Source organism: Phalacrocorax carbo, chromosome 14 (assembly GCF_963921805.1).
Source record: "Phalacrocorax carbo chromosome 14, bPhaCar2.1, whole genome shotgun sequence".
Classification (NCBI taxonomy): Eukaryota; Metazoa; Chordata; class Aves; order Suliformes; family Phalacrocoracidae; genus Phalacrocorax; species Phalacrocorax carbo.
This window is the reverse complement of record NC_087526.1, coordinates 1,894,776-1,922,468: the sequence shown is the minus strand read 5'-3', so window position 1 is coordinate 1,922,468 and position 27,693 is coordinate 1,894,776.

The following is a 27,693-nucleotide window of genomic DNA, read 5'->3' as shown; positions in this document are numbered from 1 at the left end:
GATTTGAGCTGGGTTAGAAGTGATGGTCCTTGCTCTGAACAGCCGTGCGTGTGTTTACTTGACCTTTGACGGGATTTGTTTGTGTGCACTTTCATCCCTTCTGGGTGAAGTTTCTCTGCTAATCACATGTAGACGTTGAGGGGAACCAAGCTGGTCACCCCCTTCAGGTAGCCGCTGCACGGCGTCCTACCAGTGCCAATCAAACCAGAGCTTTACTGGGCAGTGGCTTTGGTGTGGCAGGACTATAGAGTCTGTTCTGCTGTGACAGGGTGGAACTAAATCCTCCTTCCTCAGCCTTAACTAGAGATGACCAAAATGTCCCACCTGCAACTTCTTTTAATATAAAATTTCCTGAGAAAGGGCAGAGAAAGAGTAAGAAGACTTTATTCAGTCTGAGAAGCTTCTTAAAAAACAAAAAAGGAAACATCAATTTTTCCCTGCTAATTTTTAATCAACGTCAAATTCAAAAGACAGCTGCATTCTTCATTGACAAACAGTAAGCCACTCCACGAGCGTAATCATACTAAAATTCACAGCTAGGATAATGTACAACTGGAACTCTATCAAGCCTCTATCTTGAGGAACTGAGGTATGCCTTGGAGGAATGCATTAGATGCTATGGTTAATTAACTAATTTACTCAATCAAGTTTAACAGTGGTTTTAACTTTAATGGCACCATTACATTTTAATATGAAAATAACAGGCTGTATTCCTAGCGTTCCCTGCAGTCCGCCTCCTCTCTACCATCCACTTTACAATTTGATTTTGATTTGTGAAGTCTTAAACCTGCTTATAATGTCAAGCGCATGTAATACAATATGTCTAGTGAACATTATACATGCCCACCTTACAAATACAGTTGCTTGAAGTCATAGCTCCTGACAGATAGTGTGCATTCTTCAAGAATCATTGAGTTTGCATATGTCCTTCAGGAAGAAAATGGTATACATGTGTAAATATAAGTAGGCTAATTTTAAGTGCCTTTGAGTGATTTTCTCAAAGAAGATCTGGAGTCCCCGCTGCCTAACAGAATTCCCTGTCTCACGCCCCTGCTTCCTCTGGGGCAGTGCGTCGGTACAGCTGGGTCTTATTAGGCTGCAAGCAGAAAATGAAGCAGAGAGAAAGGTAGTTCAATCTGTACTCCTCAGTTCGCTGAAGGAAGAGGCTTCTCTCTGCTTAAAGACAACAGTCGTGAACCCTTTGGCTGTTCCTGTCCCCGTGGGAAAGCCCACGCTGGCTGCAGTGTCCCCCAAACATCTTTTTGTGAAGTTTTCTACTTCATGCAATATAAATATTCTACGGATGCCTTGAATTTCATGTCTTAATATTCTTAGATGGCCACCTTCTCCTTTACTCTCTCTGTCTTCTTTTTGTCTGATCTAATTAATATTAAACACTAAATTAAACGTGAGCAAGAAAATCCTATTCCCCAGTACGCCACTGCAATGGTTTCCAGTTGCAGCCCATCAGCAAGAAGTTGTTTATACCTGTGTGGGAAGACTTGTACCCAACGCTGGCAGCAGGAGACAACTGTTGTCTTATTGCTAGAATAATTTCTTGAGATATTGAAAATGTCCCTTCAAGCTGTATCAGGCAGAGGATCTCTAGCTCTCCCTGACAATGGGTTGCTGTGGGTAAAACAGGAAAGGTCTCGTTTTGGGGTTGTTTTTCTTGGCAGAAAAACCCTTCAAAATATGGTTCCTGTGTGCAGAGGTGAACCAGGACACGGTGACCAGGTGCACCAATACTTGGTCTATGAAGCGTGAACCTCATGTGGCTTAAGCGAGGTCCCCACATCCAGCTTCATGGCTGTCAAAGTTGAGAAGCCTCTGTTCCTCCGTGGCAGCAAATATTTAGGTGCTAAGAGGGCACTTTCTCCCCCTTGCAAAATCTAGTGCCCAGGCTATAGAATCACAGAATGCCCTGAGCTGGGAGGGACCCACGAGGACCATCGAGCCCAGCTCCCGTCCCCGCACAGGACACCCCAAATTCACACCAGGTCTCTGAGGGCCGTGTCCAAGTGCTTCTGGAACATCGCCAGGCTGGTGCCGCGATGCCTCCCTGGGGAGCCTGTGCCAGGGCCCCACCACCCCCTGGGGGCAGGACCTTCCCCTAACGCCCAGCCTCACCCTCCCCCGGCACACTTCAGGGCAGAGCGAGGCAGACCCACGTGCGCCGCTGCCGCCGGCTCGTGCCCGCGCGGCTGGCTGGCCCCACGTGGGTCGCACCGATGAGACCGGGACGTTGGTTGGAAGAAGCAGCCACAAAAGGTAAAGATTTCAGGTGTCAGAGCGAAACCTTGCTGCTGGATACCCACATCCAATTTATAATAGATTTAATCTGATTCTGGAAAGCAACAGTAAATCATTGCTAAACAGTTATGTGTGATTTTATTGAGAGTTTTTACTATCATAGGTACAAAGGCCGTACTTTAGAGATTAACTAGGAAAAGTTTTACAAGACAGTGGAGATAATGAATCACAAATCCTGTAAGGGTGAACCTCCCATGCTGAATCAAAGTACAGCTGTCTCATATTTGCTCTGTGTGCATTTTGCTACCAGTAATTTTGTCATCAATTTTCATATTTTGTTTAAACATATTTGTCTTTTGGACAAGATAGGTCATATTTCACACATTTGATGAATTTTCTCCTTGGTCCAGTTTTACAGGATTTGCACTTAATTAATTGCACAACCTTTAATTCGACAGACTGTTTTTAATGGCTGTGTAGTTTCAAATGTATATACACAGAGGAATTTTAAAAAGTAATTGTTTTTGTGTCACTACCACTGAAAGTTGCAATTATTAAAATATACAGATAATGGCACAGAGTTTCTTAGCCGCTTAGACTAAATAATGCACGTGCTTTTTTAGGCATATTTTCAGGGTTTTCTACGGAAGCTGGGGTACCCCCTCCATACAGCGGTGTTCGCACACAACCCCTGCAACTTTGTTCAAGTGTACGGTGCCAGCTCCCAAAAGCTTCGGCAAATTGTTCGGGTGTACTTTTGCAATTACGAGGCTTTATTTAATCCTTAAGGCAGGAATCTCGCTGCAGTTTCGCTGAGAGTTGTTGACGGGACCATTTGACTGGGCGTTGGCTGGAAATGCTGCGTTTTAAAGTGCTAAACAAATGCCATACTTCCAAAGCTTACGAAAGCTTAGCGAAGGGAAGACCACCTTTTACTAGAAGAGCTAAACACTGACAGTTGTGGCGCTCTTAAAAGCTTCTTTAGTTCTTAGCAGCCTCGCAGAAGAGGGCTACCTCACCCACCCAGACAGCACGCTGTCTGGAAATGTGCCCATCAAATGTGTTTGTCAAGCCACCCGGCTTCTCCATGCCTGGTAAAAGGCAGACAGGAAGGAGTAGGCAAAGGTCAATCCTTGTCAGTTCTTTGTAAACGTAATTGTACTGGCAGTTTGCAAGGCGCTTGCTCGTTCCCTAGCAACTTTGCGTATGTGGGGAAGAGTTAAAGACATATTTCTCAGTGTGTTGCTTTCCCATTAATTTTGGCAATATGATTTTTTTTTTAATTTTATTTTATTTATTGGCCTTTGTGTAGTTTTGGAGGTCTGCGTGCATAAGCTGCAAACTCCCATAAGCGATCGTGCAAGCCTTTGAGAGGAAACCCGTTACTGAGGACTGACTGACTTCTGAGTTGCAGTGTAATCATGATAATTAATCTGGATTCTGGCTTCTTTTGTTATGTGGCTCTGAACACAAGTAATTTGTGAAACAAATTCTTTACAGACTCTGTTTTTCATATTGGTAGCGGTGAGCTGCAGTCAGAACCTGACCAAATATCGCTGCGTGCTTTGAGTGATCTTTCGTGGTGAGGACTATCAGATGGGGAATTTTTAAAGTATATATGTCACGAATGGTTCCTACTAATGACAGACATAGGAGCGGTGGTTTTCAGATGGATTTTTGTTTAGAGGAATGAATTTGGGGATTAAGCCGAGGCATACAACTCCAGTCTAATTTCTAGGAGTTGTCCCTACTTACACAAAGGATGAATTAAACTCATTTATCTTATTGAAGCCTGTGACAAAGCGGCGGGGCTCGCATGTGCTGCTGACGTGGACTGGCACAGCTCCACTGACTGCGGAGTGAGCTGGCCGGGCTGTGCGCGAGGTGCTGGGAGACATGTTTCTCCAAAGGACCGATTCATATCCGTAAAACCGGTGCGTGCAGTCCCATGGACCGAACGGGAACGGCCGGCAGATAACCTTCCCCCCCGGCTGCACCTGCAGCGAGAGCGGGCTCTTGGGCGCAAGTTTTATGGGTCAGACAGGGCTCAGTAAGAAGAAGGTCTGCCACTTGAAAAATCGGCCTCTGGGGAAGAGCGTCACCTATACAACGTGGAGGCTGGGGTATGCCGGGTGACCGTGATTAGCCACGCATGCAGTTTCATGAACCCGCCGCTGAGAGAAGTAGAGTGAGGGTCTACTTGATTTTCTATTTCTGTCGCATTAACCCGGCTAAAGAGCAGCTAAACACAGCTTTTAAGTGTAATTATTTTATCTGGCAAGTCATAGGTTGTTTCCTTCTCAGTAGCCAATATTCCCTTTACTTCATTCGCCGATGGAGTCACGACGCTTCCACAACGCTAACTAACGCAACATTAACGGTAATATTGGTGCAGACACAAACGCACCCAGAATGGTGTGTTAATCCGTATTGTTTCAACTTAACAGACCAAATTTCCTGGCATTGTTTCTTTGACTTCAGTAGGGTTACACCAGCAGAGAATTTGTTCCAGTGAGTTTTACAGCGTTACTGACTCTCAGTAATTTATCACTATACACGTCTGCTCGCTTAACTGATAGAACCTACAAAGACAGGCATGGTGGTTTAAATTGCTCGGTCTCTTGGTGCAGGTAGCAATAACTCTTTGTTTGCCATTACGTACAGCTCTCTGCTCATCTGAAGGTCTTGAAATGCATTATAAAGGTAGGGTGAGACTGTGCCTGTTAATGCAATTGGCCGGTTTAGGACCCCCGCACAGGTCCCCTGAAGTACTCTGCTGCGCGGGGAGGAACGGCTCGCGCCCTTGCTCCAAATGATTTGCAGCCATTGCCTTCCCCATGCTGGGCTGTTCTGCGTGGTGGGGAAGGGGAGCGGGTGCTCGCCCTGCCCGGCCTCTGCTGCCCGCTCCCGCCGGCAGCGGGGCCAGCCCTGCGCTCCCAAGGATGCTCTGCCAAGCGCAGCCCTGCAGAAACCGCCCAGGCCCCCACAAAGTTTCAGGTAATCTTATATCTGGGTTGTTTTTTTTTTCTTTTCTTTTCTCGCCTTTATTTCTGAACTCTGGGAATGAAAAGAAAAATGGAAGCTGCTGAGGTTGGAGAGGGAAATTTCACAGGCCCGCTTTTCTTGCTTTCATCTCTTCAAGAACTCAGAATAGCCTGTTCCAGAAAGAAAATCAAGGGACTGAGATGCTGGAGGATGGATTTTCAAATAGCTTCACCCTCTTCCCAGGAGCACAACTGCCCATTTACATTACGCACACAGGCGGATAACAGGCGTGTGTCTGAAGGTGGGACCACGGAGTACCAGAACCGGACAACGTGATTTCCTCGTACGAAGGTTAGGCACTCTGATGCCTCCAGCCGACTTTCAGCATTAAATACACCTTTCAAACTGCCGGCAGTTTCCACGGCCGTGCAAAATGGGATCACGAGAGATGTGACTCACATGGGTTCGTGGAACCAGAGCAGCTTCTGGTTCCAAACTTCACAACGTCTGACAGCGGAGCGCGTCCCTGAGCGGCACGGACGGAGGGGTCTGCTCCTAGCAGAGGGCACTGCCCTCCGGTACAGGCCCCGTTTGCTCTATTTTGCTCCTTTTAACGATTTACAACAACTTCATGCTATGGCAGTAGAAAGAGTTACAAAGGAGGAGTTAGAATTCAGCCTGTGTCCTGGTGAGTTTCTCATCTTTGTTCGTTGCAGATGTGAAGTCATTTTAAGATGCGAGTCATTTCTTTGAAAAAGCTTTCTTTGGGGCTGAAATATAATGGCAGGAAATTAGCTGTTAATCCCGTCTTTTCTTGGACAGGCTAGACATGCATAATAAACTCCCCCTTTCCTCCTCCTTGTTCACCCCGTGATTCAGTTTGACCTGAAAAAAAAAAACCAAAAGCCAACATTTTCTTCCAAGAAAGACAATGTTTATGAGGTGCAACCCCAGTTTGGCTCTGATGATTAGAGACACATGTATCAACCTGTGCAAAATTTGTGATGGCTGTTTAAAATGAACCCTGCTCAGGAAGGCTGAGATCACAAACCTTATAATAATCAAAACACCAGGATGAGCTTAACGTGATATTCCGAAGTTGCATCCAAACTCACAAACCCGCTTTATAACCCTCGCTCCAGTTGAGCCCAACAGAGACGGTAAAGCTCCACAATTTCCCTGGGAAGGAGCCCCGCCGCATCCCTCTCCCTCCCTCCTCCTGCTCGGGGGGGTCTGGGGGAGGCACGTCCCAGAACTGGGAATACAGTTACGTTACCTTTGTCTTCCAGCAGATTTTGGCTACTCGCGTAAGCCTTGGAGCCTCCCACCCGCTTGGCCAACACGCCGCTCGAAACGGGGATGTGGAAAGGTTAGAGTCATCATTGCGCCCAGAAACGAACCTCTACGTGTAAGAGGTGGCTACGTATTTGTCAATACTGACTGTTTTCTATTAAATTCTCTAACAGATTTAAAATAAATAATCATTTTTCCAGAACTAATCAGAAAAAACAGCCAGCGTGGTTATGTGGTCCGGTGGACAGATACCAGACACGACTTCCACATTTTCTCACCTGCGTCTCACCGTGGCAGAAAAGCTTAGACTGTTTGTTTCCCCGTTTTAACACTCGTAACTCCTTCAGCTCATGTTGTAATACCTGCCTGGGCACAGGTAGAAAGGGTGTCAGTGTGAAGAGACGGTTATGTTATTTTCTGCTTATGTGGCTGAGAATATCTTGTTATTTCAGGGTATTTCAGCAAATGAAAGAGATACCTTTGGGAAATTGGGAGAAGTTCTTCCGCTGAGCAGGAAGGTACATTCAATCTTTAGTTCATTGCTTCTGGTGGGCGAGCATTAAATCAGGCGCCGCGATCGGATCCCTGGCAATTCCTTCAGCTTTTGTTCGCACTCCTTGTTCCTGCCGCGGTCAGAAATCCTGAGAAAATGAATAGTGGTAGGGAAGGCAGAAGGTAATGCGTGCCCTTCTAATTGTGCCGTGAGGGTACTGTGGTGCGAGAGGGGAGAATGTGGTGGTGGAAATTAGAAGTCCGTGGAAAATACAAGAGGCGTATGTGGAAGAACGCATTGGATCAGGGCGCCGCCTCCCTCGGTGTGACCGCCAGTTAGGCATTTACGGTTTTATCTAGACAATAACACGAGCTCCGCCCCAGACTTTTCAGTTTTCCCACGCCTGACCTAAGGAGACGCCAATGCCGAGGTCAGTGGGAAGCTTCGCTCCTCCGGCGGTTCGATCCCTTGTGGAATTTAGCGGCCACGAGCCACCGCGAGTCGCTGCTGGGCACGACGCGCACGGAGGGGCCGGGCGGCGGGCGAGGCAGGTCGCTGAGCCGTACGGCCGGGCGCTACGGCCGCCTCATCGTGCACAAAGTGCTGCCTTCCGGGCCTAAAGCATTGTGCTTTAGTACTGTTCTGCTTATCTCTAAATATAGCGATGCCAGAACATCTGCTTATTTAAGTAGTTCCATTTGGTACTAAATCCGTCAGGTTCTTGTAAAAAGGACTTTAATAGGTCCTTTTCTAGTGAATAGCCGGGAGTTGCTGAGACTCCTCGGGCTGGGAAACAATATCATGTACTTTAAAACTTCTCCAGTGCATTGATTAATTATTTTTAAATAAACAAGCTGCTTTGAAAGTTATTTTTAGTCAAACGAATAGGACTTGAACTGAAATTCGTATGCCAGGCAGCAGCCTTGTGAAATGTAAACCGAGTTAAAATCCATTTTCTATAGGTTTATATTATGGAAATGTAAACTGTCCCCTAAGCATAGCATGGGGAGGTGATGCTATAACAACATACTGGTAAGTAATAAACAACAGCCAGTATTATATCAGATGACTAGGTACAGCTAGAAACATATCTGTTTGGGTGTTGAATTATCCCCAAATTTGAATTATGGGCATATAATTCAAATTATCCCCTTCCAGCAATATAAAGCCTGACAGACATATTTTTTTAATATACTTCTTGTGCTGTTTTGCATTATGTCACATCCTCCAGCGTTAAAACCACAGCTTTCCTAACATGATTCATCAGAAATCAGGGGGGAGAAATAGTTGAGATCTGATATACTGAGTACTCTTAAATTACATAGCAGCTTCACGTATAGTGTATGAGGAGACAGAAGCAGAGTGAATAAGTATGTCTCAGGCTGTCATGTCCGTGAACTGGGAAACTCACTGGCTCACTGAATCATTTCCTGGTACTTCTGCTCATCCATCGATACAGAGAGCAACCAGGCTGGGTTTACAGAGATGAAAGCCAGAGTAATTCAGAGCCAGCTGTAATTCTTTATAAAACATACACTAAGTATTTTTGTTGACTCCTGCATGACATTTCCAAGGTGGCTGGGAAACCAGGCCATTTGTTACACAGAATCTAGATCAATAGAAAGCACAGAGGAAAACAAGTAAAGTTAACATCCAGCGGAAAGGACGGGACGACTTCCAAGCCCGCACGTCCCAGATGTGCACAGCGCCCGTTTCAGGGGAACGTCCCGTCCTCCGGAACGTCGTCTGCAGTTACTGAGAAATATTAAGCATGAGGAAAAGCTACCGCCTCCCGCGTATGTGATTGTCAGATTTTACCAGCGTACGGAACAGAGGCGTTTGCCCACCCTTTTTCTTCTAGCTTTGCTGTGCAGTCACGATGGCCACCCCTGTCTTTGTCACGCACGTTCCACAAGCGTTTTGTGAGTGCTCTGACACACCTGAATTCTCACTTTCGTTAATGCGATCTGCTTTATCAGCACAAAATTACTACATCCTAGCACACGCGAGAACATAATATGTACTAAAAACCTAAATAGGTGGTTTTCATCAGACAAAATCTGTCAAGGATAAAAATAAATTCTCAAATAATCTTGGTCAAATGTCATAGTAAAGAGGCTTGATGGCTTCAGTGGCTTGGTGACTCAAAATTTACAGGGGTTCCGGGCTGATGTTTCAAATCTGATTTGAAAGCCAACTTTTCACACATACCCTGTACGGACTGAGGACTCTCTTCATCTCTCTGTAAGGATCAAGGCTACTTCCACTTGTGTTTTGTATGCTGGCCCTACCCAGAAAGGTTTACCTCCGGGCTTTCAGAATATTCCACGTTAAAAGATGGAGGAAAAAAATAACAAACTCCATAGGTTTGTCTGCTTAAGATTACCACTTGCTAAGACTTAAAGGAATTAACACATCACCTGGACTTTATATGTAAAGATTTAACTTTTTGATAAACAGCAAACTCATCTACTGCTGTGCTAGCTATTTTTAACCCACCTTGTGAGTATGCTTTTTTTATTGCTTTATACAGCATATCTGATTCTCTCTAAAGCACAAACTAAAAAATCTATCCGGCTGTCATTTGCTGCATAGTGCCATCTATCATCATGCAGCTTGGCAGCTGTAGTGCATGAGAGAGAGGGGGGAGCTGAAGCAGGAGGCACAGTCAAGGACTTTCACATGTAACGCAAAAAAAAAAATCCTTGTCACAATTATTTATGGCTCTTGCTGGGGCACATAATAGGACACATAAAACCTCTGTTTCAGTTTCAAGCACCCTCACATCCCCGCTCCCTTGTCGAAGTTGGTCGCAGGCAGTTTTGCTTTACACATACAATTTCCTGAACAATGCTGAGCGCTTGTGAAGTGACAGTGACAAATTCTAGAGACGCGGGCTGCAGCTCTGCGGGCTGTTACGGGAGCAGCGGCGTCAATAATCAAGGAAGGGCTGCCAATGACACCAAAACGCCAGTGTGATATCCCGCTTGTTCAACCAGCTATCTGCAACGCTTTCATTTTGAAGTTGCAGGAAACTTCTTGTGTCCCTGCAGTTCCAGGCTGTGAGGAAATAAAGTGTCGGGGGAACCTGTGCCAAGAAATAATTTTTCATTATTCGATCTTCTGTGCGGTTTGATTTTTGCGATAGCTAAAATATTGTTATTTCCGAGTGGCTTAATGAATACTTAACGGTTTTCTATTAGTGTTAGCCTGGTGTGAAGTCTTTTGTTAGGGTCTATCACATCAGCCCTCCGCATGGTGTTCTCGACTTTGCTTTCGTAGCGTAACCTTTGGTTCAGGTCCCAGCTGATGGATTTCATAGCGCCTCTGCCTGCTGCCTCTCTAGATGGCAGGCAACGTGGACCTGTGCTGCTAAGGAAACCACGCTTTAGATAATTAAACATAAAACTCGGGTCCAATTCAATAAATTGTCTTGCTTGCAGTTTCTCAAGAAAGAGCGTAGACAGATATTAACCTTGATGTCCCCATTAAAGTCCTCTGATACACTTTTTATTTCCCATATCTCATCATATTTCTGATCTCCAGTGTTAAGTAGCAGACTTAAATTAGCCAAAGGGAGACGAGGATCTATTTGCTCCCGTGGAGCAAATCAGTTTGGAAGGTACAATGCACAAAACCACCAAGAACACAAATTAAACAGAAGTACTTGAAAAACACACCACCTTTAAGCACGGTACATTTTCGCTATCCCTAATGCATCCACAAGCAGCGTTCAAATATGCAAAGTAACTGGTGTTAAACCCACATATTAATAAATCAGGGTTGCACTGAACTAAGTGGAATGCACCTGACCTCTTCCTGAGAGTGCAGGAAAAGGTGGTGGCTTCTAGGACAGCTTCAGTAATTTCAAACATTAAAAACACACCATAAAAAAAAAAAAAAAAAAAAAAGATCCAAAAGACCAAGTCAGCAAGAGATGGATTGTCATGGTTTTCCTGCGTTTCAGCTCTGTTGAATTGCGTGTGCAGTCGGTTATATACAGAAGTTCATTCCAACCGGTTTCTCATGCCCATGTTCCCAGAGCAGTTCCTATAGGTCAAAAGTTCTCTTACATGAAGAAGGGTTGTTTTAGGAAGCATCGATGCCGCTAGCTCAGCTACGCCCCACACCCACCCTACCGTCCCCGCACAAAAAGTGTTACCAGGAACTGTTTACATGTGGCAAAGCCCATCTCTGCCTGTGACTCTACACTCCACCGCCCAACCTCCCTCTGGTTCTATACAGAGAGTTCCCGTTGAATAGAGGTGGTCTGGGTACGCGTAAGTTGAAACAGCTGCGTGCTCTTCACCTCATCCGCACCGAGACTCACAGCCAGTTTCTGCTCATTGCTTCCTCCTTCACAATCCAATTACGCATGTACACGTGGGTTTTTGCTCCTGCAGAGTTTCTTTTTTAAATTTCCTGTCCTACTTGGATTTCTTTTCTCACCTTAGTGAAAATAGGAATGGGAGCAAATGTTGATCGGACCATATTTACATGCGTTACTGCTGTTTTCTTAAAACTCTCTGAAAACCGAGGGGAGAACTACGGTCTTTACTGTCGTTCCTACCAGTAGCAGCTCCCTAAGGCGAATCTCCTGCACCCGAGCGATGTGCAGCATCTCAGGCAACGTTGTCTTCATTCCTGCGCAGAGGTATGGAAGTTGCTGTCATCTATTTTGCAATAGTCTGGTCGATCGAGTGAACGTGCTCGCTTACGGGAGGTCTAAGATTATGGAGCTTAAGGAGGGTTTTCCCTGCAGTTCTTCATGAAACCCACAAAATACCTACTGAAACTCTCATAAACTAGCAAAAACCAGGTAGATTGAGGAAAGCTGCCCTTACATGGCTTTGCCAGTGTTTGCAAAATAGGTTTTACTTTTTCCAGGAAAAGTAGTGAAGAGTGCATTAATTCCTCTGCGTCAGATGTGGTAACCGCAGTGAGACAGGGCTGCTGCCAATCAAACTAATTTCTCGTTGATCACTTCTTGGCTTTAATTTCTGTTCCTTTGCTTCTATTTCCTACATGCTCGTAACATCTTATGCTTACGGCACTTTCTGAAGAGGAAAAATATTCTTCCTGGGGTTTATAGATGCGGTGTAGAAGAGGCTGAAATACTATGAAAAAAATGCTTTAAAAAAACCCAATTATATGTGTAGTTAAATGATCCATGTAGTAGGAATGTCCACGTAGTTTCTGTTTATTTTCAATGCATTCATTTTCTCTTGAGCTTTTGGCTCTAGTGTCTCATTCCCTATAGCTTGGGCACCTTTAGATTTCTGAACTTGGAGATATACAAATAATCAATGTTAGCATTAAAGCTTATCTCAGGAGCAGAAAAATGGAAGGCTTTGGTCGTGGCATATTTTGTCGGATTTCCCTTGCACTGGTTCCCTTCCAGCACCTCATTTCTGGAGAAGTCTCTGCTTTATGGCGCTTTTCTTTTGTTGTTTTCTTGTTCCAGGTTTCAGTTGTTCCACGTAGAAAAAATGTTCACCGCTCCTCCTTTCCATATGAAATGCAAGGTTGTAAAAACGTTGCAAAAAAGTAATTTGCCGTAGGCTGGGTATGTGGGCTCTGGGCAAAACAGCCTGAGTGGGACAAAATAATGACTCACGGGGTCATGTGGGAAAAAGCACAAATATTGAAACAGCATGAGGGTTTTTGTTTTCGGATTTTATAGAACGGGAGTAAGGTGGTGAGTAGCTATAGAAACGATGTTGGTATTCCTCAGAGCGGTTCATCTCATAAAATTGATCTTATTCTTCAGCCGCGTTCATTGAATTTATTTCTTAGTCATGTAGACATGATCTGGTTGGCTCGTAGTCTAACGTGGAGAGAGATACCACAGTTGACGGTATATCTTGAATCCCGTGGCCCTTAAACGGGCGTTATTGGGAACTTCAAAAATAATCTGCTTGAGAAAATTCTTGCCAATGCTAATGTTTGCATACTTGAAAAGCAGAGGGGAAGGGGGGTACGGTGGCATACAAAAAGTGGTATACTCGATCATTTCCGTACAAACCGTTCTTGATGATTGTGCACAAAACGCGTGCGGTGTATTTTTATACTTCTGGGTTTCTCCAAGTGCACTTAGAATCTGCTCTACCCACTCCGAGGTTGTAAATTACCACATAATGTAGTATTAGATGGTAAAAACATCATTTAATGTTTACATAAATAGGAAGAAAAAATCCCACATAGTACCCCATCTACTCCTGTGCAGAAAGCCAGCTGCCCTAAGAGTGCATCAGCTGAGATTTTCAACAAGGGTGCCTTCCAGGTTTTTAGAAGAGGAAAGATTTTTATTTACTATACAAGTGCTTTTACCTGTACGGCCAGATAATGACTCTCACACAAGCAGAGCTTTTCAGTGAGTTATTGTATAGTGGGTTTTTTGGGGGAGGGGGGTTGGTTTTTGTCTTTTTTTTAAATTAGTGTTTAATAAACTTTAAGCCTATTTGGGTTTTTATTTCTTGCAATGCCACAACACATTGTTCTTTGCTTGAGATTGACAACAATTTAGTAAGATGTGGCAAACATGCAGCTACCAAGGAAATAGTTTCCTTAGCAACAAGGAACCTATTGACAACGCTCAACGCGGAACCCACTTTAACCCCAATCTGCAGAGTTTCTGTTTCTCTCTTTGCTGGCTGTTCTTTGCAGCTGTACGGATCAGATGTCAGCGGGCCAAATCCTGCTCTCGCACAAACACAGGCAGCGCCACCATCAATGTGCGTGAAAGTAGAGCAGCCAACCACTTGCACCATCCAAACTTTTGAATTTAGCATTTCACGCTAACATTTAAAATGCGCAGGGTACAAGTCTGAGCTTAAGCACGCTAGCTGTAAGCTGAGACCAGCCGACACGTCCAGGATTTAATAGAGCTTAATATAAAATAATAGAAGGAAAAGAAGTCTTGATGTGTACTGCTGACACACACCTTTGGTCACAGGATGTTTATTTGCCATTGATGTAACAAGCCTGTGTAAATGCAGCATTAAGTCTAGGACTGATGAAAATAGTGGGAGAAACAAATAAACATTCTAAAATCTCATGTGGGAATTGTTCCATCTAACTCATCTGTCGCGTAAGAGAGTGATAACAACGGATGACTTTGCTGGGAGAGGAAAAGGCTTAACCTGTTTCAATGGAATTTTGGGTTTAAAAAAAAAAAGTCCGATACAAGTTAAAAAACTTCATCATAACATTCCTTGTCAGTTATATTTATACTAATTGTCTTAGCGCATCTCTTGCACGTTCTCTGCTTTTCTGGTGTAGGCACCAGCATTACATGGGATGGCCCAGTATTGACAGCGATAGCCTGAGCCCAGAGGATACCTGAATGCACATCCCTGTTCTGTGCGAGTGCCCGTGGACCCAAATTTCCAAAGGGATTAGCGATTGTGAACGGTCCCAGTTTGGAACAATCACCCAGAGACCCGTTACGAGGATCTGATTTTCGGGAAATGCTGAATACTGTTCTCTCCCAAGTCAGACCTCTTTAAAGTGCTCCCAGTTAAGCATCCAAATTTGAAGCCCTGCGAAGGTCAGGAATCCCGGGACTCCTGGCGCTACCGTCTCCAGCAGTGGAGGAAAGCACCGAGGCAGCTGAGGCAGAAATAACCCAGGTAACCAAAGCCTGCGTGCTGCAAACCTGCCGAGCCCTGTGCCCAAGGCGGAGACCTCTGCCGAGATCACCAGCGCCAGGCGGGTGGCCCGGCCACCGCTCGTGTGGCTTTCCAGGCCGCGGCGGTACCTCTGCGGGTCGGGGCGTCGGCGACCCCGCACCTGCCCGCCAGCCCGCACAGGGTTAATCCCGGGATGTAGGCGCTGCCCCACGTGAGCCTGCCCTCCGGGCTTCCATAGGCCTTCAGCGCACACCCGGTTTTTATACTGACGCGTGTTTTAATGGTGCTCAGGATAATATAACACTGAAGCCATAAATCCCAGTATTTAGTTTATGTGTAGACTACCCGATTTCTAACAGGGCTCTGGTCCATACAGATTTGCCAGTGAACACAGGAAATAGTAGTATTGTTGTTTAAAACGAATAATGTTTAATAATGAAATATTTCCTTTTAAAAGGAAAGGAAGACTGGAATGAACCAAGGTTTTTTGCCACGCTTTCTGTAACAAAAAGCAGCACTGAAGTGAAAAATATTGACGTTAGTGTGTATATATATAGCATATATAACTCCTGAACAGCTTCTAGGTGAGAACTCAGTGGTTCATCTTTGCCAGCTTTTAAGATCTGGAACCAAATTATCAATAAAAGCCCCTTATGACATGTGCAGCAGCACATACGCAGTCTTTAAAGAATAAGTATTAGATTAATTTTCACCGTAATCGGCTGCACTGTTTTAACACTCTACAACAAAAGGAGAAAATTACAAAGGTGAAAAAAAAGAAACTCTTCAGTTCAACCGTGAGAATCAGCAAAAACTCTTTTGAATCAATAAGAATCTTTACGATGGCTTTGGTCATAAAGATCTAATTTTAAGGAGAAAGTCTTTTTGACTTGTCCATAAATAAATGTGGAAGTCACTGGACAAATATCTCTAGAACTGTATTTGTGACCATTAATATTTTCCTAAATGAAATGATTAGTTTGCCTGTAGTCCCGGTGATCTGAATTAACTCAGTGCTTGCTTTGTGCTGGGCACTTGGAAATTGGTTTTTTCCAAGAAAATATTAACATAAGCATGTAAACAAAAGAAATGGTGCACCTGAAGACCTGACGAGTATTCATCTGCTTTTGTGGTTGGTTGTTTGGGTTTTTTTTTAATTCCCATATCCCCTTCTGTACTCAAAAATGTTAAACCTGTGGCTTCTATTAAAGATCTTTACACTTTTGCTGCTAAACGGCTGTAATTAAATTGCTGTATCAGCAGTTCCACACTGAGCATCTCTCTCACTCTGAATGGTTGTGATTTGATTATCTCTTCCATGAACCCTTGCAATTCTGTGGATATGCTTTTGTATAATTAGATGGAGTGTGGTCTGAAAACCAACAATATTTCCTAGCCACTGGTTTTAGAAATCCTTGCTAGAAAGAACACTAGTGATAAACTGATTTTTTTATTTTTATGCAAATTACAAGTATTACAATCTACCATATACTTTAGCATCAGTTGTTCTTCAATTTGAGAAAATGCTGATTTAAAGCATAGCTTAATACAAATTATTCAGTGAAGCGTAATAGTAAAAAAAAAGGAAGAGAAACTTCCTTCCTTAAAATTATCGCATTCATTTGGTCGGGCAGATATAGTTTCATTAAAACAAACAAATGAAAAACTTTCAGCTGGGATAGTCTTTAAAAAGATATATAAAAATAATTGTTACCACCAAAATCACACTAATAATAGCTTAATAACGTCTTTAAAAATACCCCCATGACATAAAATCGAGGGTCAAATTTGGGGCTTTCCTACACTTTTGTAATTTGACTTTTAGTAAAGACGATCAAGCCGGTTATACTAGAATAACAAGAGATAATTAAAGCGTGATTTATTCCATACTCTACTTTTTCTGAGGCTAGTCGCTAACGTATTTCTACAAAGTTAAATCACACAATATTGGCCGAAGCTTTGCTGACTTATGCACAGAGCGCGCACCGGCGGGGCCGCAGCTTGTAGCTTTCGTCCAGAAGTCCGGTGAGCTTGTTTCAGTCCTACGGATCAACGCGTTTTCTTCCCTCTAGTTTGGATGAAAGATGGGGTTTATCAGTCGCCCCCGAATGTCTCTGCTCCGCGCTGCCCCTGCGCCTCTTCCTTCGTGCTTCAGCTGAGAGAAGCACAGTCTCTCTTCAGTTTTTCACGTCCTATCGCACGGGGCACGGTGTCAACGCTCGACATAATAAATACTAATGCAGTCAAGCCAACAACTAATTTCATTGGTAACTCATCCCAAAAGGCAGCTAAAAAGCCTATTTCGACACATACGCCTTTGTGGATGTCAAACAGTGATAATTTCCAACTGACCCCTGCTGGATACGAGCAAGTGAGTTGGAAGGGATTTAACCTAATCCTACCGCAGGTTTCTTGAGCCATTCATTCCCTCACACTCAGCCCAGGTGAGATTTCTTTTTTCTGGAAACAGACATTTCAATTTCATTCTTTCATCTCCAGTGGATAACGATGCCAAAAAGTAACATTAGGGATACGTTAGTACTTCAGGTTTTCTGACACTTATTAAAAACTCCATACGAGTACACCGCTGCCTGTCGAGGTCGCTGAAGCAGAAACTCCGTGGCACGCAGCCATTGAAAACGGTGGATCAGGCACTAATGAACTTGTGTGATCAGCCCCGCTTCCTTTTAAGCTGCAGACGCTCCGCAGTTCTCTACCGGCCCAAAGGGAAGGGGGTGACAAAGGGTATGCGTCTCTTCGAAAGTTTTTTTTTCCAAATAATAGACTGGAGGAGACATTGAATCTTGCAAGGAGACCGTGGGATCCCCAAAGGGACATTCTGCCAGGGCAGAAAACAGCAGCTCTAAAAGCTTGGATCTGCCGGGGACACGCAAAGTCCAAGCCCGAGCAGCCCTCTCCCCACGGCACAGAGCAGGGAACGTGTAAGAATTACTAGTCAAAAGAAGAGTAGCCGCATCCTTCTTCATCGGCCCGAGTGAACGTTGCCAGGCCGTGATTTTTAAACAATACTGACGACGTCGTGGCTGTGGCCACCCGAACACAGAGCTCAGAAGCAGGACTTGCTTCTCAGTGACCGCAGCGGTTGGCACAGCGGCTCGGCAGCTCTGCGCAGGGCTCTGCTCTTTGTTGGGAAAGGAGCTGGAAAGTTCTTCCACAAAGTATCAAATACTGCATCTCTTTTTGCAGTGTGAAATATCTTGGGTGTGGGAGGCAGTGGGGAAGGGAGACTGGGACTTGCCCAACTGGGAGGGAGCTCTGATGTCAGCCTTGCGCTCGCCGCCGCGGCGCGGCTTCGCAGGCTGTCGCCGCTCGCTACGCGAAAATCTGCCGCTTTTTGCCCCACCACTTCCACGCGGTGACGGATCACGCTGAACCTTTGGCAGGAATCCCTGCATCTCATGGTTACCCTCACGACATCCCGCAGGAGATGAGACTGGAGCTCTTTTATTCTCTGACCTTGAGATCTCAATCCACATCCTTCCCTTCGCAGGCGGGCCCCCCACCCACGGCGGTTCCTACAAGCGCTCACCGTTCCTCCCCGGGGTCCCAGGACTAGAAGGAAAACAATTCTAATTGTTTTCTAATCCTCGAACACAATAACTAGGGCAGACCTTGTTGAACAGAAAGCAGAAATAATCCAAGGACGTAAACTGAGCCGAGCCCCTGCCCTGCTCCCACCTTGACCCACCGCCCGTGGGGCAAGAGAGTCGTTCCTTTCTCCTCTTTCTCCAGCTCTTCTCTTCCATGCCCTGACTTGACTCATGCTCACTTCGATGAATGTTAAATAAGCAAAACCCAAAAATGTCTGAAAAATGTAAGTAACGGTGTTTTGGTAGCAAATAAGAAAAGAAGAGTCTTTGGGCAAATTAGAAACGTCGATTCTTACTATTGCATTATTAAGCAGAGTATTCAGTGTACACTGGGAGAATTTCATCTTATCCATATGCATATCTCTGTCGCTTTCTGTTTTCTTGATAAAAATGCCAACCTGGTTCAAGCGTTCTGCCTTGAGCAAACTATGCAGAAATATTAACATTTCATTAACAGAACATACCCTAATATGTAAATGATGATACACGACAAGCTCCTCTTTATAGCGGTAATTGCTAAATGCAAGAGGGTCATGAAAGCTGAGATTTTGGTGAGCAACAGACTTGGGACACGCCATTGTACTAGAAGCTACTACTTTTACTACCAGCTTGAAAAGGGAAGAAAATCCAGTGACTTGTGGTCTGAGTTGGCTAGAAATTACTGTGTGTTTCTGAGGTTAATGAGAGAGGAATTAAGCACATTCACACATGTGGTATCTCTGAGCTGTTTCTGTAAGAGCTGTTAATGTAGGACAGAAGTAATAAACCAATAAATTAAAGGTTCTTAATTATCATTAGAAAAATATTGCTATCTTTAAATGCAGATGCAAACTGGGGAAAAAAAAAGTAAAGAACTTTCTGGTTTTAAATTAGCATGAATTAAGAAAAAAACACAACTCAGATTTTCTTTCTGCCTAGTTTTAACTGGGGAAATGCTGAATATGCAGTGATTTTATTTTTTTTTACATTAATAATAATAGGAAATGGTAGATAGTGACATCTCAGCACAATTCTAATTTAATGAGAAACAATAAAATAGTTTTCCAAAGGGGCCTATTTAGGCCCAAGAAAGGGGGATATTAAACTTTCAAGATTTATTTTACTTTTGTTAAGGTATGCTGATGTGCATTTTCTATGGGTATAGTCTATCTGCTGGTTAGATCTTTTATAATTTCCTTAGTTGGAAGAGAGCTGATATTCTTCAGACTGGATAATTTTGAAAAGGCATCAGGCTGGTCGCTTCTTTTTTTCAGCTGTGGTTGCGTTGATCTGCGTTGCCAAATGTTTTCTTTGGCTTTGTGCGAGATGACATCAGGGAAGAGAAGGGAAGGGGAGCCAAGTCTGGACCCACTGGCAGAAGTCTAGATCTTGCGGAATTTAGAAAAGGAGGAGGTTCCTAAACCAAGAAAAGCCAGGGAAATACCGTAGAAGCTTCTTCACACCTCTGCCAGGAAAATCCAAACAGAAAGCGCGACCCACTGTGCAGAGGGTCAGATCAGAAGGGAAACGGAGTCACCGTGAGGTGGCTGAGCGTCTGCACGTACATCAGAGGCGGCGCCTTCTGCGAAGGCATCTCCTCTGAGCTTGCCATGACACAATTTGTCTTATACTCTAGTAAACTGATAATGTGTGTTTTGACTTCCCCAGTCCACCCCCCTGGAAAATTTCTGAGAGAAGCAGCCCCTGCACAGCCTTAGAGGAGCAACAGTCAGGCTTCTCTTCTCCTGGTGGGGTTGGGGCTCCTGATGGGTTTCCCATATACGTGTGTCTATGTAACTACCCGTCTGACTGAATTACTTAAATTCCGCAGCTTAAATGCAAAGCGAGAAGTGTCCACCTGGAAAGCAGTCTTACCCATGGAAGTGCTACCAGGACACCTCTGAACTCTAGGACTAGGACTATGGCCGTGACCTATGACTAGGGTGACTCTTATGAGGCACCCTAGTGAGATGTCAAGGTGGAAATCTTTTTCAGGGATAAATTTTCTCTTCTATTTGTCTTCTTTGCAAGTAGAAATTATGTTTCTGTTAACAGCGGCTGTTTTTCCAATAAGAAATTATTCAGTCATATACCTGGGTTGTTGGCTTTTTTTTGTTGTTGTTATGAAAACCAATTTGATGGAGACGCTGTAGCCAGCCCTGGACCAAGTAGAAAGGCCAGATCTTATCAATAATTCAGTGAGAATGCATGTGCACCTGGAAGAGAATGGTGCTCGGGCATGAAAATAAGGAAGCCAGGTATCTATATTAAAGCCTGTTTGCTGTGTAGTTTAGGTCACGCACGCATCGAGCCTTGCACAGTGACTGGGGTCTTTGCTTTTTTTCCTGAGTGCACATAATAAGCATGAAGGAGTCAGTTTCTAATCTCCGATGCACTCTGCGTTTCTTAGACACGCAGAAATGACAGCGTGCTTGGCTAAGCCATAGGTGCACAAATCTATGTCACGTAGCTAGTTAATTGAGGCGTGACTGCATGGCTGCCTCATGGGTTTTTCTGATTTTAAGAATAGAAGATATAATAGTACTGTTGACTGAAGGCATAGGTTACTTAGTCTTCAATTAGTCAGGGAGTCTGAGTATTTTCTTCAGTGATTCAGAAGGTGATTATGGATCGTATCTTACATCCTGTGTAAGTCCCCTTTGCACATTTTTTTTAGGCTAAAAAGCTTTAAAACTTCCTTAGGAAGCATACAGAAATTCCCTGAAAATATTGTAAACGTAACTATTATTGCAATTATGTCAGTAAGGTCAAATATGTAATTTCATATCTGAACATGATTACTGTTATTTAGTATTTTCACACATAACCAGTACTGTGCTAGTTTCTGTAGCATTCTGTGTCTGCTCCCAGCCTTTTCCTTGTCCTGGAAATCTGCAGTGGAACATTTTCTTGCGATGTGGTCAGATCCATAGATTTAGAAGAACGTCATATGACCCTCGAGATGGCAGGAGGCTCCGAGGTTTAAGACCCTTGTTCTCATACCAGGGACGACACGGGCTTCGGGGTTTCACTACTACTATGCACTTTTTACACGACAGTAATATTAAGTGGGTTTTTTTCAAGTATTGTGTTTCTATTATTTAGCCGAGATGTTACTTCGTTAGAAATTCCTCTTATTTACCTATTTTACCTGATTTCTTTGCATAAATCTGTTATACCCTCCCCGCACTTAACAGCCTATCTCATCAGGGGAGAGAGCTTTAGTTCGAACCACATGATCCGAAGCCCGAGTCACCACAAAGCTCTGGGAAGGGTTTTGGGGTGCCCTGTTCAGTGCTGTGCAGCTGCTGCTCTCTAATCGGGTTTCAGAGTATGTACCTCCCACAAGCAGCAGCGCGGGGAGCAGCGCTTGGCCAGGTTTAGGTTCATAAATGAAGTTATTTTTTTCAGGAACAGCAAGAATGATGTTTTTCGATCATTCCTTGGTGACTCTGTTTTCAGTGATTCTGTTTGACGTTGATCTCTTGAGAGACCTTTTCGGGTGAATTTCAGTAGACGTCATTATGATCAAAAAATAACATATATTTGTCTTTAAAGCACATAATTAACTATTGGAATTCATATTTAAAGCATCATTTGCTAGTTTCCGTTTTCTGTAATGTCTCTTTAGTTCACATAATCTTTTTTTGTTCCAAAGGTCTATGTTAAAAAACGCTCTTTCTTCCGAAGGACACTTGCTGTATAATCCTTTGTTAGGATAACAGGACCATCTGGTCCCATCCATCTCTCTACAATTTGATGCTGGGTTAATTGCACCCTGTCAGCATGCATGATTGACACTGTGTTTTCTCTCTTCACTAAGAGTAGTCTATTAACAATGCAGTTTGTCTGAATTCTAGGAGATCTTTTCACAGCTGCTTGTGTGGGACCATATACTCTTCCTAAGTTTTGTTATCAGCCATTACGATAAAAATACATAAAAAGTAAATTAATAATAGATATTCTCAAATTTGGTGGATAGGTGCAACCCAACGCATTCTTCTCTAAAATGGAATAAGCTGGTTTTGAATCAGTAAATTAGAGAGTCCATTATGTCTTTAGCAGAACAAGAATGGGCATCTCCCTCCATCCTGTTGTTAGTGCGCTGTCGCCGCAGCACGCTGTGAATTAATGGGCACGATTCCTCCCACTTCGAGTGAGTTATATTAATTTATCGTAGCCCTAATTTGACCTCATGTTGTAAAATACTTAATACACAATACTTCACTTTCTCTGTAAATACAGCCAACTGCATAACAGTCAGGGCAACCGCTTAGTATACCGCGTGTGATCTCGCTGTTCCCATTTACCAAATATCATGACAGCTCGGTATATCCTGATCAGATGTTTACTCCATTTTAACATTTGGTTCTCTGTGTGTTTTGCTTTGTTTAATCCAAAAGGATCCGCGTTGTTTCCACGCAGCTTCATGTGAGGTCTAACAATAAGGCCCGGGGTCCACCGCAGGAGCTTTTTGGTTTGCAGTGGCAGCTCTCCTGCTCTCGTGGCACCCGACTTACAGCGCGGCCACTGATGGACGGCCAAGATTCACTGTTTGCCATTAAAAGAAGTGGGCCAACAAATTCATAATTTTAAGGAAAGCCGGTTTAACAGCTCTATTAGTTTTACAATTCAGACTTCTGCAAGCTTCAATTTGTTACGTTTCAGTCACTTGATTGAGAGAACTTCAGATTCCATGGTCCTGATCGTTCATTGCTTTGTACTTTCTGTTGCCAATACGCCCGTGCCACGAGGCTTTAACATTACAAGATAACATTTTGTATCTACTTACTACTTATTTCACATGTGTTGACATTAAACTAAAGGAAACTTGTGTGTCATTTTCCAAGGCACAGTTTCTGTTCAGAAAATGCACTTGTGCTAGGACTTCACTCATTAAAACTTCTGCAGGGATGCCAAAAATAAAATATATAAAGGTAAACCAATATGCAAGAGTGAGCAAGACGTTAGAAAATTTAGAAGGGGTCAGTTCTCTACTTGGTTGGGAATTTCTGCTTTCTGCCTGGCGATGCCGGTTTCTCCAGACCATCATTTCGCGAAGAATGTAATGCTTTCAAGGCTTATTGAGAAAGGTTGGGGCTTTTTTCCTTTTCATGTCCAGTGCCATGAAGGTAAGAGAGAGGCTAACTTCAGATCATCTGAAAGCTTACTAGCAGCAGAGGTAGCCCTCCTCAGACCCCGGGCGAGCCCTGCGGTCTCCCGTCCCTCGGACGTGCCGGCTGGGCGGGTATCTCTAACCACGGAGCTGGGGGGATGCTCCGTAGCCTTTGGCTGTACGTCCAGGGGACGCCTGGGACACGCTGGCCGCGTTCTTACCTTTGCACAAAGCGACTCCGAAGGAAGGAACTGAACGGTCTCACACGTAACGCCTTTGTCAAACCACAGCGCAGAGAATCCTGAGCCACCGCATCCCACATCCCAGCGGGTGCCAAAACACTCGGATAACAACTGATTTGGGGAAAGCGGTTTGGTTTTTTTTTTAAACAGAAGAGTGGCAGGAGAAAAAGACTTGGGTTTTATTCTAATTCAGAACGGAAAATTTTCTTTCCAACTTTGTTTTTGATAATTTTTAATTTGGGGTTTTTAAATGCTAGAATTCTTTTCTCCCATAACTTCAGCAAACTATTTCCAGTTCTCCAAATCCCAGTTCTCTGGTACACGCACTTGAAAAATACTTCCTTAGCTTCAGTGAATATTAGGCCTTTACATAACATATGTGCATATCGCTTACTTGCTCTAAATTTGGTCTCATATTCTTACACTATGGAAATGTTAATGTGTGAACCGTTTCATAAAAATTCTTTCTAGTATCATTGGTGGTTATTATTTACATTGTGAGAGAACAAGAGAGAGGTCAGTGTCATCTTGTACCAGATGTTATAGCTTTTTTTTTTCCTTTTTTTTTTAAAAAAATCCCCTTCTCCGAGGATCGTTCAGTCAGGAGCTCTAGTTTTGATTGTCACGTCTTAACTGACAAGCCAAGTGCTGTTCCCAATTGTACCGTAACTGAGGCTGGAACGGGGCTCTTTGTTTTCCCCTTAGATGTTGGATAACTGGCACGTCTCAATGTGTGAGGAGATGTGAAGACTCTGCGATATTATCAAACATCATTTCTAAAGGAAATGACAATTCTTTTTGTTACTTGCATTGGTACCTTTGCATGGCAGTTGCTATAATTTAATGTAATTATATCTTTCGCTGTTTTTTATTCTTCTATTGTATATATATTCGTGCTTCCTCTGATGATAGTTTTCATTTTCTTATAGAGAAATTAACTGATTACTCTGCTGCACCTCAAGAGATATGACCCCCTAATATCCTTGCTGGATATTTTTCCATCTCAGGCTTCTCACTGATGAAACAGTAAGATGCCCTAAACATTTCTATTCGTACTAACTCTGTTCCCTACGATATTTTGCAATTGTCATGAGAATAGTAGTTCATTGAATTAATCTTGTTCCTAGTCATCAAATTATTATAACTTAGTTTCAGCAAATACAGTAGCTACTCAAAAAACACATTACTTTGTAGAGCTGGTTGAAATATTGTGCACATACAGCAAATGCGAGAAAATTTGCCACTTCACTGGGTTTGCAAAAAGGGAGAAAAGGAGAAAGAAATCCCCCCCTTTTTTCTCGCTGTAATATCACTAATTACCTCATTAGCGAAAGGCCATTCCATCAACAAAAATGTGCTTTTTGTACATTTTATGCAAGTGACCTTGAAAGTTATATATGAAACAGAGGTTTTGTTGCACTTTTTCGGACCGAAGAAAGCAAATACCTGATGATGCAAAAGACAGCAGAAAAGAAAGAATTCGCGCTTCAGACGCGAGAGAGGAGCGCTGTGCTCTGGGCAGCAGCAACACCGCCCGTGCCCTGGCCCTCGCTTAAACGGCTCTTGTCTCCGTGTCCTTGGGCAAAGGCCGTTCAGCTCCTACACCCTGCGTCCCACCCCCGTTTTCTGCCTACCACGTTAAGTTACGTTACGAGATCCTAGGGGCACAAAATTGTGTTTTATTATCTTTTGTATCTTGCTTGTAAAATCCATTTGAAGTGTCTGGCGGAGGGTATATAGGTATAATAATGTGTGAGGTAGCGTAACATTGCATAAGTCAATTAAAGGATGTTGATTCATGCTAGCTGAAGAGCTGTCCATCGCCATGAATTTCTGCCTATAGGGAACATTCTCCTTCCTGATTTCTGCAGCATGACCACGGAAGGCAGTGTCGGAAGCAGCGGCAGCCTACCGAGTAAAGCACGGCTCCCTGCGGTGCAGCGCCCACAAAGTTCTCCCAGATCCACAGGCGCTTCCAGGTCCTCTGCCTTGTGTTTTGATGCAAGGTCATTTGCACTCGCGTCCACCACTACGCAGTTGTGAGGAACGCAGCCGTAAAAGATGTGATCATAATGTAATTCATACCTACCTGGCAGAAAATAAATGAATATTTCATTTTACTGTGCCACATATTGTAATACTCGATACTGTGAAAAGAAGACAAAGACTGGGACTGCGCATGTTGCTGCGGTACAATTGAGAATAGAGTTGTCTGCCGCTGCGGATACATCATGAATACCTGATAGATTACAAAATTAATAATCTGGTAACTTAGTTCTCTTCATCCTGTGCCTCAGCAGCTTGAACGGGTTCCAGTCTTGAAGTCATAAGCCACGTACTGACTGGATCCTAGTGATATACCTCTATTACGTTGTCAGAAGTTGATATATTTGATCCTGTCTATGGCAAACTACCACCTATAGCGCTGGGCTGCTCTGTTGGATCCTTCCCATTGCCGTGTACAGAAAACCCTCTTTCTAGGAGTTGCATTTTTATTGAGATGAGACAGGTAAAGAAAATCCCTGCCTTTTTAGGGACTGATATAGGCTTATTGGCTAAAAATCTGAAAGAAAAGCTCAGAAATCAGTTCCCCCAGCCAAGAGAGAAAATATGAAATATTCTTGGAAAATTCATTATTGAGTCTAAAGTTACCCACCAAAATTTGGAGGGGCGTCTTACTTAATTGTACGATGGGCAAAATCATGACTGCATTGAAATTAATGCTAAAACATGCTTTTGATGGAACCAGAGCCAGAATTCCACTGTTGTTTCTGATACTGATTAAAACAGTGCTTCAGAATGAAGGATGAAGAGAAAATAAATGGTCTCTCCATCTGCTGCTCAGGAGAACTGATCGCCAGGACATTTAAGCTTCATAGAGGGGGGTATTTGTAGCCACATTCAGATTGGTGCTCTCAGGAAAGCTCATGACGATGCGCTGAAATTGCAAATTTAAATCTATTTTGTAAAATAATTTCCCTTTCTGAAGTTTCCAGGTGTTTGGGGTTTTTTTTCTTATAATTCCATACAAAACTCATGGGGTCAAACTTCACCCTTGCAAAGTCTAGTCTCAGCTTAGACAGGGGCTCATGCTTCCTACTGTTCGGTGGCTCACGAGCCAGCTCTTCTCAGGAGGTAAACTACAGAGGAGAAAGCATCCAGGGAAGGAATGACCAGCTTCGGCTCAAGTTTGGTCTCTACAGACCTGGGGCAGGTTGACCCAGTTGGCTTGTGAGTCCGAATTACATCAGAGCTAACAAAACCAGAGGAGAGGTAGCCAGTTACTGGCTGGGAAATTTAGACTAGTTCTGTCAGTGCTAATGAAGATGCTCTGGGCACGCAGCAGTGGATAGTCCAGCATTCAATTTGTTGTTGCTTCTGCATACGAACGTTTAAAAAGCAGGCAAGTGGCAGGGATTCGTACTGGCTTGCCTCCCCTCCCTGAACAAGGACGAGGTGCCCCTTCCTGTGCTTGCTTCCCTACACAAAGCCAAAACGTGCTTTTATTCATGGAAATCAAATGAAGCACTATAGCGGTGAGGAAAAGAGTATAGGCAGTACAACCTAGCTTATGGGATCATGCATTAAAAATTTCAATGTAAGAGCATTTAGCAACAGAAGCAGCTTGTAAGAACATGATTTTTTATTATTATTATTTTTTTTTTTGCTGTTCCCAGGTCCAGAGACTGTGAGGTTTCACTTTTCAAGACACAGCCGTTTTTACAGTGCACTTTCATACTGTCAGAGTTGCTGGGGAAGAAATTCAGTCAGCCATTAAAAGGTGGGAAAGCATCCTGCTGTTATGTATATGAGAGCAGGGCTTTGTCTTGTCACACGTCAGATACGCAGCAGTAGAGGGAGAGAAAATCGTATTGGTGTATGATGGAGTCTGCAAGATGTCCTCCGAACCTTAATTATTGGAATGCGTCCTGGGATAAGTGATGCTGTCATTGAACCCTGATTAGTTCAGAGGCAGGGTGGATGCAAGAGGGAGGAAACATAATGTCAGACTGGTTAATTAGCAAGCAAGCAAGAGCAACCCAAATTGTACAATCTGATGAGCGATTTGTCACCCACTCATTTTAAACGA